The sequence below is a fragment of the Bombina bombina genome, chromosome 9 (genome assembly GCF_027579735.1).
Source record: "Bombina bombina isolate aBomBom1 chromosome 9, aBomBom1.pri, whole genome shotgun sequence".
Classification (NCBI taxonomy): domain Eukaryota; kingdom Metazoa; phylum Chordata; class Amphibia; order Anura; family Bombinatoridae; genus Bombina; species Bombina bombina.
Genome location: NC_069507.1, coordinates 105053929 through 105064861, shown reverse-complemented (window position 1 = coordinate 105064861; position 10933 = coordinate 105053929).

Here is a 10933-nt window from a genome sequence, read left to right as displayed (position 1 = left end):
TAATTAAACGCAAGGCAAATCCAATTGCGTTTTGAATATATTTAGTGCCCAATAGCTTTAGGGCAGATATAACTTACAACTAAAGGTATCGTGAATATATACCCAGTACAACTCAAGGTTAATTTTATCTTATTAGGCAGTAGCCACTAATGTAATTCTGTTGTCCGGTTATTGTATACTATAAGATTCAGAGTTAGCCATTACAGGAGGAATAGCACATTCGGTACCAGCACTAACCATTAACACATAGTTAGATCTGAGCATTCAATAATACAAGTTAAATCATAGTTGACTACAGTAATTTGCGGTAGCTTAAGGCTGTCTAAAAACACAGGAGCTCCTAGGACTCCTCACCATTGCCCTATCGTCCCTAACATGTTTCGCAACTTAACGTTGCTTTTTCAAAGGTGAACGCGCCGCAATATTGGCGGCTTTTTAAGGCCGTTGGAAACACGCCCCCAATAGGCGTGTATTGTAATTCAGACCAATGACACGAGATGGATTAATGATTGACGTAGAGAGACGTGTCTGAATTTTACTATAGAACGGTTTATTTGATTCTGTTGTGAGCTTATTCTTGAATTCTTTCAAAAGCCTAATGATAGATACAATTAATGAAATGATGGTATAGTGACAACAGTTAACCTGTTCAAAAAAGGGTTTTCATTTGCCAAGTATATTCACAGAGGTGGCTGATGTTTTGTTGACAACAGTGACTCTGTGCATAAGTTCGTGTTGTTATAGCAAGCTATTTTGTATTGACTTATTCTAAGGTGTTTATTAACCAGGATTGTATTCTTCTGAAACCTAATCTGCTATTAATATTTTGTGATAAGCATGATATGAAATAGCGTGTTACACCGTGAAATAAAGAAATTGAAACAAAAAATTTTTTTTGAAACAAAAATATATATTTTGAAAAGGGAAAAAAGGGGGGGGGGGGAAAGAAATGTGTATAAACTATTGCCCTCAAACATGACTAGAGATGATGTGTACTTATATAGGGGATCATAAGATCCATATAGAGTGCCTGATCATGTGTATTTAATTCATTAATCTTAAAGAGAGAATATGAGAAAAAGATCTTTAACCTGATATAAGTGCGTGGTTGGATCATTAATAAAGACCATACTGAGTGATGTTATAGTTAGTGCAACAGCACTTAACCAGTGACTTAGTGTTATCAGAGTGTATTAGTGTACCGTGATAGAGATAAGGTTTCTGTAGATTGTTTTTATAGCAAGCGTTAATTCATTGACAATGTGCATGAAGTGTACCCGTGTATTTCATTGCTATTGTTGTTTATCTTACAGGGGCCTAGATTTGGAGTTCGGCGGTAGCCGTCAAAACCAGCGTTAGAGGCTCCTAACGCTGGTTTTGGGCGCCCGCTGGTATTTGGAGTCAGTGATTAAAGGGTCTAACGCTCACTTTTCAGCCGCGACTTTTCCATACCGCAGATCCCCCTACGCCATTTGCGTAGCCTATCTTTTCAATGGGATCTTTCTAACGCTGGTATTTAGAGTTGTTTCTGAAGTGAGCGTTAGAGCTCTAACGACAAAATTCCAGCCGCCTGAAAATAGCAGGAGTTAAGAGCTTTCTGGCTAACGCCGGTTTATAAAGCTCTTAACTACTGTACCCTAAAGTACACTAACACCCATAAACTACCTATGTACCCCTAAACCGAGGTCCCCCCACATCGCCGCCACTCTATTTAAATTTTTAACCCCTAATCTGCCGACCGCCACCTACGTTATACTTATGTACCCCTAATCTGCTGCCCCTAACCCCGCCGACCCCTATATTATATTTCCTAACCCCTAACTTGCCCCCCACAACGTCGCCGCAAGCTACTTAAAATAATTAACCCCTAATCTTCCGACCGCAAATCGCCGCCACCTACGTTATCCCTATGTACCCCTAATCTGCTACCCCTAACATCGCCGACCCCTATATTATATTTATTAACCCCTAATCTGCCCCCCTCAACGTCGCCGACACCTGCCTACACTTATTAACCCCTAATCTGCCGAGCGGACCTGAGCGCTACTATAATAAAGTTATGAACCCCTAACCCGCCTCACTAACCCTATCATAAATAGTATTAACCCCTAATCTGCCCTCCCTAACATCGCCGACACCTAACTTCAATTATTAACCCCTAATCTGCCGACCGGAGCTCACCGCTATTCTAATAAATGTATTAACCCCTAAAGCTAAGTCTAACCCTAACACTAACACCTCCCTAAGTTAAATATAATTTTTATCTAACGAAATAAATTAACTCTTATTAAATAAATGATTCCTATTTAAAGCTAAATACTTACCTGTAAAATACATCCTAATATAGCTACAATATAAATTATAATTATATTATAGCTATTTTAGGATTAATATTTATTTTACAGGTAACTTTGTAATTATTTTAACCAGGTACAATAGCTATTAAATAGTTAAGAACTATTTAATAGTTACCTAGTTAAAATAATAACAAAATTACCTGTAAAATAAGTCCTAACCTAAGATATAATTAAACCTAACACTACCCTATCAATAAAATAATTAAATAAACTACCTACAATTACCTACAATTAACCTAACACTACACTATCAATAAATTAATTAAATACAATTCCTACAAATAAATACAATTAAATAAACTAGCTAAAGTACAAAAAATAAAAAAGATCTAAGTTACAGAAAATAAAAAAATATTTACAAACATAATAAAAATATTACAACAATTTTAAACTAATTACACCTACTCTAAGCCCCCTAATAAAATAACAAAGCCCCCCAAAATAAAAAATTCCCTACCCTATTCTAAATTAAAAAAGTTACAAGCTCTTTTACCTTACCAGCCCTGAACAGGGCCCTTTGCGGGGCATGCCCCAAGAATTTCAGCTCTTTTGCCTGTAAAAGAATAAATACAATACCCCCCCCCCCAACATTACAACCCACCACCCACATACCCCTAATCTAACCCAAACCCCCCTTAAATAAACCTAACACTAAGCCCCTGAAGATCTTCCTACCTTGTCTTCACCATACCAGGTTCACCGATCCGTCCTGAAGAGCTCCTCCGATGTCCTGATCCAAGCCCAAGCGGGGGCTGAAGAGGTCCATGATCCGGTCAAAGTCTTCATCCAAGCGGGGCAGAAGAGGATCTTCCATCCGATTGAAGTCATCATCCAGGCGGCATCTTCGATCTTCTTCCATCCGGAGCGAAGCGGCAGGATCCTGAAGACATCCAGCGCGGAACATCCATCCGGACCGACGACTGAACGACGAATGACTGTTCCTTTAAGGGACGTCATCCAAGATGGCGTCCCTCGAATTCCGATTGGCTGATAGGATTCTATCAGCCAATCGGAATTAAGGTAGGAATTTTCTGATTGGCTGATGGAATCAGCCAATCAGAATCAAGTTCAATCCGATTGGCTGATCCAATCAGCCAATCAGATTGAGCTCGCATTCTATTGGCTGTTCCGATCAGCCAATAGAATGCGAGCTCAATCTGATTGGCTGATTGGATCGGCCAATCGGATTGAACTAGATTCTGATTGGCTGATTCCATCAGCCAATCAGAAAATTCCTACCTTAATTCCGATTGGCTGATAGAATCCTATCAGCCAATCGGAATTCGAGGGACGCCATCTTGGATGACGTCCCTTAAAGGAACAGTCATTCGTCGTTCAGTCGTCGGTCCGGATGGATGTTCCGCGCTGGATGTCTTCAGGATCCTGCCGCTTCGCTCCGGATGGAAGAAGATCGAAGATGCCGCCTGGATGATGACTTCAATCGGATGGAAGATCCTCTTCTGCCCCGCTTGGATGAAGACTTTGACCGGATCATGGACCTCTTCAGCCCCCGCTTGGGCTTGGATCAGGACATCGGAGGAGCTCTTCAGGACGGATCGGTGAACCTGGTATGGTGAAGACAAGGTAGGAAGATCTTCAGGGGCTTAGTGTTAGGTTTATTTAAGGGGGGTTTGGGTTAGATTAGGGGTATGTGGGTGGTGGGTTGTAATGTTGGGGGGGGGGGGTATTGTATTTATTCTTTTACAGGCAAAAGAGCTGAAATTCTTGGGGCATGCCCCGCAAAGGGCCCTGTTCAGGGCTGGTAAGGTAAAAGAGCTTGTAACTTTTTTAATTTAGAATAGGGTAGGGAATTTTTTATTTTGGGGGGCTTTGTTATTTTATTAGGGGGCTTAGAGTAGGTGTAATTAGTTTAAAATTGTTGTAATATTTTTATTATGTTTGTAAATATTTTTTTATTTTCTGTAACTTAGATCTTTTTTATTTTTTGTACTTTAGCTAGTTTATTTAATTGTATTTATTTGTAGGAATTGTATTTAATTAATTTATTGATAGTGTAGTGTTAGGTTAATTGTAGGTAATTGTAGGTAGTTTATTTAATTATTTTATTGATAGGGTAGTGTTAGGTTTAATTATATCTTAGTAGCAAAAAAGATTTGTTCCAGCCACCAATAGTTAAAAAACCTTTATTTCTTCATATAGGGTCTTTTGACAAACATACAACGTTTCAGACCTGCTATAGGTCCTTAGTCATGTATACTGAACATACACTGATTCATCATTTAAATACTTTACACCTGGTCAATTGTTCACCTATTGTCATGTGACTACTCATTATTGTATTACTGCCATCTTGTGGCCATCTAACATATATATTCCTATTGAAAAAAAGCATTCTGAATAGTCACATTGAAAAGGTTTAAGTATCAAACAATGTTAATAGATAAAATCATATGTACAAAATTAAAATAGAAGAAATCTTACGCACAATATGCAGATATGCCATTGCTGTTTACTTGTTATTTAAATGTTAATTTGGACTCTTTCATTTTAGAGTTGATTTCAAAAAATTGCTGCTAAAGATTATATGGATTACTGTCAATTTGAACACTGTAGGCCTATTTTGAAAATAATCTTTTACTTTTCTCTTTAGTCTTTTTATGTGTAAAGATAATTTTTGTAAAAAAATTCTTTCCAAAAAAAACTTTTTCCAAAAAAAACTTTTTCCAAAAAAATCTCCCTTCAATTTTACTCAGCCCATTAAAAGGGGTTGTTAGAAAATTATTTTAGATTAAAGAAATGCAGGTATCATGATACTCAGCCCATTAGAAAGGGAAGATTTACATATTCATAGAGATGTTTTAGGAAAAACAAATATTTAGTAAAACAAACTCCAATCGAATTCTTTGTTCATACCCTTAGGTATTAAGCTTTCCAATTTGTATATCCAAAACATCTCTCTTGTTTTTAGTATATGTTCTCTATTACCCCCCCTCCTTGGTCTCTCAATCTGTTCAATTATTTGGAATCTGAGCTGGCTGATGTTATGACCCATAGAGAGGAAGTGAGAGGATACAGGAGCCTCTTTGTTCTTACATCTAATATTGGACTTATGTTCTGTTATCCTCTCCCTTACCTCTCTACAGGTCTCGCCCAAATAGATCAGACCACATGGACACTTGATCAAATAAATACAGTAACATGACCTGCAAGTAAGATATTTATTAATTTTGTATTTTCTACCATTTGTGGGGTGAGAGAAATATTCGCCTTTAATCATTGAACTGCAGTTACTGCAGTTCAAACAGGGATAACATCCATCTCTCCTAGGGCCTATAGTCTTCTGTATGTTCAATCTGTTACTGCCTATATCTGAATGTACAAGGCTATCTTTGATACTTCTATTTCTTCTGTATGCTGTCATAAAATTTTCTTTAAACTCATTCACTTGAGGGTTACAGTCCCTTAGGATGTGCCAATGCTTTCTTAAAATACCATTGATCTTCTGACTAAATTCATTGAACTGTGTTACAAACACTAGACGATCTGTTTCTTTACTTTTGTACCTTTTAGGTAATTCTTTATTGTTAACTACATCTAGTTGTTCCTTAATTAGTGATATTGGATACCCTCTATTGATAAATTTGTCAGCCATCCCCTCCAACCTTTGCTTTGTAAATATGTAAATCTTCCCTTTCTAATGGGCTGAGTATCATGATACCTGCATTTCTTTAATCTAAAATAATTTTCTAACAACCCCTTTTAATGGGCTGAGTAAAATTGAAGGGAGATTTTTTTGGAAAAAGTTTTTTTTGGAAAAAGTTTTTTTTGGAAAGAATTTTTTTACAAAAATTATCTTTACACATAAAAAGACTAAAGAGAAAAGTAAAAGATTATTTTCAAAATAGGCCTACAGTGTTCAAATTGACAGTAATCCATATAATCTTTAGCAGCAATTTTTTGAAATCAACTCTAAAATGAAAGAGTCCAAATTAACATTTAAATAACAAGTAAACAGCAATGGCATATCTGCATATTGTGCGTAAGATTTCTTCTATTTTAATTTTGTACATATGATTTTATCTATTAACATTGTTTGATACTTAAACCTTTTCAATGTGACTATTCAGAATGCTTTTTTTCAATAGGAATATATATGTTAGATGGCCACAAGATGGCAGTAATACAATAATGAGTAGTCACATGACAATAGGTGAACAATTGACCAGGTGTAAAGTATTTAAATGATGAATCAGTGTATGTTCAGTATACATGACTAAGGACCTATAGCAGGTCTGAAACGTTGTATGTTTGTCAAAAGACCCTATATGAAGAAATAAAGGTTTTTTAACTATTGGTGGCTGGAACAAATCTTTTTTGCTACTTGAAGTATTTGCAGGATAAGGCAGATCCTGGGTTCCGTGCCCCACAAGCCACATATCTGTTGGTGCTGTTTTCCACACTTTGCTTTGAGGATTTAATTATATCTTAGGTTAGGACTTATTTTACAGGTAATTTTGTTATTATTTTAACTAGGTAACTATTAAATAGTTCTTAACTATTTAATAGCTATTGTACCTGGTTAAAATAATTACAAAGTTACCTGTAAAATAAATATTAATCCTAAAATAGCTATAATATAATTATAATTTATATTGTAGCTATATTAGGATGTATTTTACAGGTAAGTATTTAGCTTTAAATAGGAATCATTTATTTAATAAGAGTTAATTTATTTCGTTAGATAAAAATTATATTTAACTTAGGGGGGTGTTAGTGTTAGGGTTAGACTTAGCTTTAGGGGTTAATACATTTATTAGAATAGCGGTGAGCTCCGGTCGGCAGATTAGGGGTTAATAATTGAAGTTAGGTGTCGGCGATGTTAGGGAGGGCAGATTAGGGGTTAATACTATTTATGATAGGGTTAGTGAGGCGGGTTAGGGGTTCATAACTTTATTATAGTAGCGCTCAGGTCCGCTCGGCAGATTAGGGGTTAATAAGTGTAGGCAGGTGTCGGCGACGTTGAGGGGGGCAGATTAGGGGTTAATAAATATAATATAGGGGTCGGCGATGTTAGGGGTAGCAGATTAGGGGTACATAGGGATAACGTAGGTGGCGGCGATTTGCGGTCGGAAGATTAGGGGTTAATTATTTTAAGTAGCTTGCGGCGACGTTGTGGGGGGCAAGTTAGGGGTTAAGAAATATAATATAGGGGTCGGCGGGGTTAGGGGCAGCAGATTAGGGGTACATAGGGATAACGTAGGTTGCGGCGGTTTACGGAGCGGCAGATTAGGGGTTTAAAAAAATATGCAGGGGTCAGCGATAGCGGGGGCGGCAGATTAGGGGTTAATAAGTGTAAGGTTAGGGGTGTTTAGACTCGGGGTACATGTTAGAGTGTTAGGTGCAGACGTAGGAAGTGTTTCCCCATAGGAAACAATGGGGCTGCGTTAGGAGCTGAACGCTGCTTTTTTGCAGGTGTTAGGTTTTTTTTCAGCTCAAACAGCCCCATTGTTTCCTATGGGGGAATCGTGCACGAGCACGTTTTTGAGGCCGGCCGCGTCCGTAAGCAACTCTGGTATCGAGAGTTGCATTTGCGGTAAAAATGCTCTACGCTCCTTTTTTGGAGCCTAACGCAGCATTTGATTAAACTCTCGATACCAGAGTTAAATTTATGGTGCGGCCAGAAAAAAGCCCGCGGAGCGTTAGCAGCCCTTTTACCGCCGAACTCCAAATCTAGGCCTTAGATCGTCTGTTTTTACAAAAAAGGAGTAAAATTATTTACTTCATTTAGTCCATTCGGTTGAACTGAATTCAAAAGGAAGATCCATTTGCTCTCCGCTCTGAGTAGGACATTCTCTACATTACCACCCCTTATGCCCAAATGTATTTTCTGAATCCCAAAGCATTTCAAATCAGACTGTTTGGAATTGTGTCTTTTTAGGAAATGACGAGCTACAGATGTCATGTTTTTTCCTTCTTGCAGATCTTTAGTTGCATTTTTTATGTTCCTCAGATGTTCTTGGAGTCTTTGTCTTATTTTTCTTGTTGTCATGCCAACATATAACAGATTGCATTTACATTGTAGAACATATATGACTCCTTCCGTGTGGCAGTTAATGTAGGATTCAATTTTATGGATTTTCTCAAACCGATCAGTAATTTCTTGTTTATTGACCATGAAGCTGCATGTACTGCATGTTCCGCATTTGAATGATCCTTTCTTGAAGGCTCCCAGAGTTCTTGGTCCCTGTAGGTGGCTGGGACTAATAAGATCTTTGAGATTGCGGGTTCTTCTGAAGCCCGTTTGTACTTTTTCTCCCACAATTTTGGAGATTACAGGATCAGAGGTTAGAATGTGCCAGTTATTTTGCATAATATTCAGAATTTGAGAGCTTTTAGGGTTGTAGGTGGAGATGAATCTCACTTGTTCCTGTTTCGATTTGGTTTTTGTTTTCAACAGTTCCTGTCTCATGGTATTTTTAGCTCTAAATTCTGCTTTTTTTATTGTTCTTTTGCTATAACCTCTTGAGATTAATCTCTCAGTTAATTCTCTTGCTCTTATTTTATAGTTCTCTTCTGTGGAGCAATTGCGTCTCATCCTGAGAAATTCTCCTGTGGGGAGCGCTTTTACTGTGTTTGGAGCATGAGCACTTGTACTAAAAAGTAAACTGTTAGTAGCAGTTTTCTTGCGATGGACATCTGTTTCCAATGTGCCTGTTATTGTTTTTATGATTTTTAGATCTAGAAAGTCAATGCTTTCTTGGCTTGCTTCATAGGTCAATTTGATGTTTAATGTGTTGGTATTCAGTTTGGCCATGAATTGGTCCAATTCTGTACGAGTCCCCTCCCATAGGAAGAGCACATCGTCTATGTATCTCATCCATAAAGGTATTTTATTTAAATCCTCAGTATTGTCATCTGAGAACACATGTTTTTGCTCCCACCAGCCAAGAAAGAGATTGGCATAGGTGGGGGCACAGGCAGTACCCATTGCCGTGCCTCTGGTTTGAAGGTAAAAACTGTTATCAAAAGTAAAGAAATTATGTGTCAAAATGAATTTTAACAGTTGTAGAACAAAACTATCATGAGCTGGGTCTTCCTCAGAACCCATAGAGAGAAACCACTGTACAGCTTCTATACCTAGATCGTGATTTATACAGGTATATAGTGATTCAACATCAGCTGTGACTAGCCATGTAGATGGTAAAAGGTGTACATTTTCTAGCTGAACCAAGACGTCAGTAGTGTCTTGTACATATGATGCTAATTGACGAAGATAGTTCCTGAGTCTGAAGTCAATGTATCTACTCGCTTTCTCCGTAAGACTGTTAATGCCAGACACAATTGGCCGTCCTGGGGGTTGTTGTTGGTTTTTGTGAATTTTTGGAATTAAGTAGAAAGTTGCTACTGTTGGTTCCTTCACTTTGAGAAATTGGTATTCTTTGTTTGTGAGTAGATTATCAAATTTAGCCATTTCTATGATGTTCAAATATTCATGGAGGAATATTTTATTTGGATTAAAGCTTAGCTTTTTATAGCACGATGTGTCCCTGAGTTGTTTGTCTGTTTCTTTTTTGTACATGTTAATGGGCCACAGAACTATATTTCCTCCTTTATCTGAATTTCGGATGATGACATCATCCCAGTTTCTCATGTCATTTAATGCCCTTTGTTCCTGAGTTGTTAAGTTTCTTTCAGTTAGTTTGTCTGATAACTGCAGTATTTCATTACAAACTACATCAGTGAACACCTGTAGTTGGGGGCATTGATTTATCTTAGGCATAAAAGATGACTTATTTATTATCTTATCTCGCCATTTTCTTTCTGTCAAGGAATCAGCTGATTGTTCTTGTCCAAAAGTATTCTCTGTCAGTAGAGTTTCTAATGTTTCTAGAGTTTCTCTCTCATCTTCTGTCCAACATTGTGCTGGAATTGGTTCTACAGGTTCTGATTGAGTAGTATTTCTACTGTAGATTTTTTTCAATGCTATTTTTCGAACAAATAAATGTACATCTTTAATTAATTCGAATTTATCCAGTTTCGGTGTGGGGCAAAATGACATGCCTTTGGATAAAACTTGGATGTGAGCTTCTGATAGTAGTTTTTGTGACAAGTTTATAATTCTCAGTGAGTCAGTTTGATTTGGGAGAAGGGGCTGGGAGCTCTTTGATAGGGTTTCCAGTTTTTCTTGTTGGTTCTGTTCGATGTTTGGCTTTTGTTTTGTCTTTTTGGTTTTCCCCCTGCCTCTTCTGGTGTGTCTCCACTTGACGAGGCTCCTGCCCCTAAAAAATCCTTCCTTTTTCCTCTTGTTATTCTTATGTTTCTCTCCAAATTGGGGGTTTGAGGTTCCACATCTGATTCTAAAGTTTCAGATTCCTCTCCCTCTGTGTCTGAGACATCACTTTGAACCAAGTTTACCCTAGATTGTCGCCCTTTGTTGGTATTAGTTCTAATTTTCCATTTATAAACCTTTTGGTTTGCATAGTCATTTTTATCCCTACTTAGTTTCCCTTGTTTTGTTTGTTTTATTTCATTTTCATACTTATCCAGTTCTTTTTGATATTGTTTGTATGTTTCCTCAAAATTAGACAGAGGTTCAAATTCTTCTAATTGTTTAT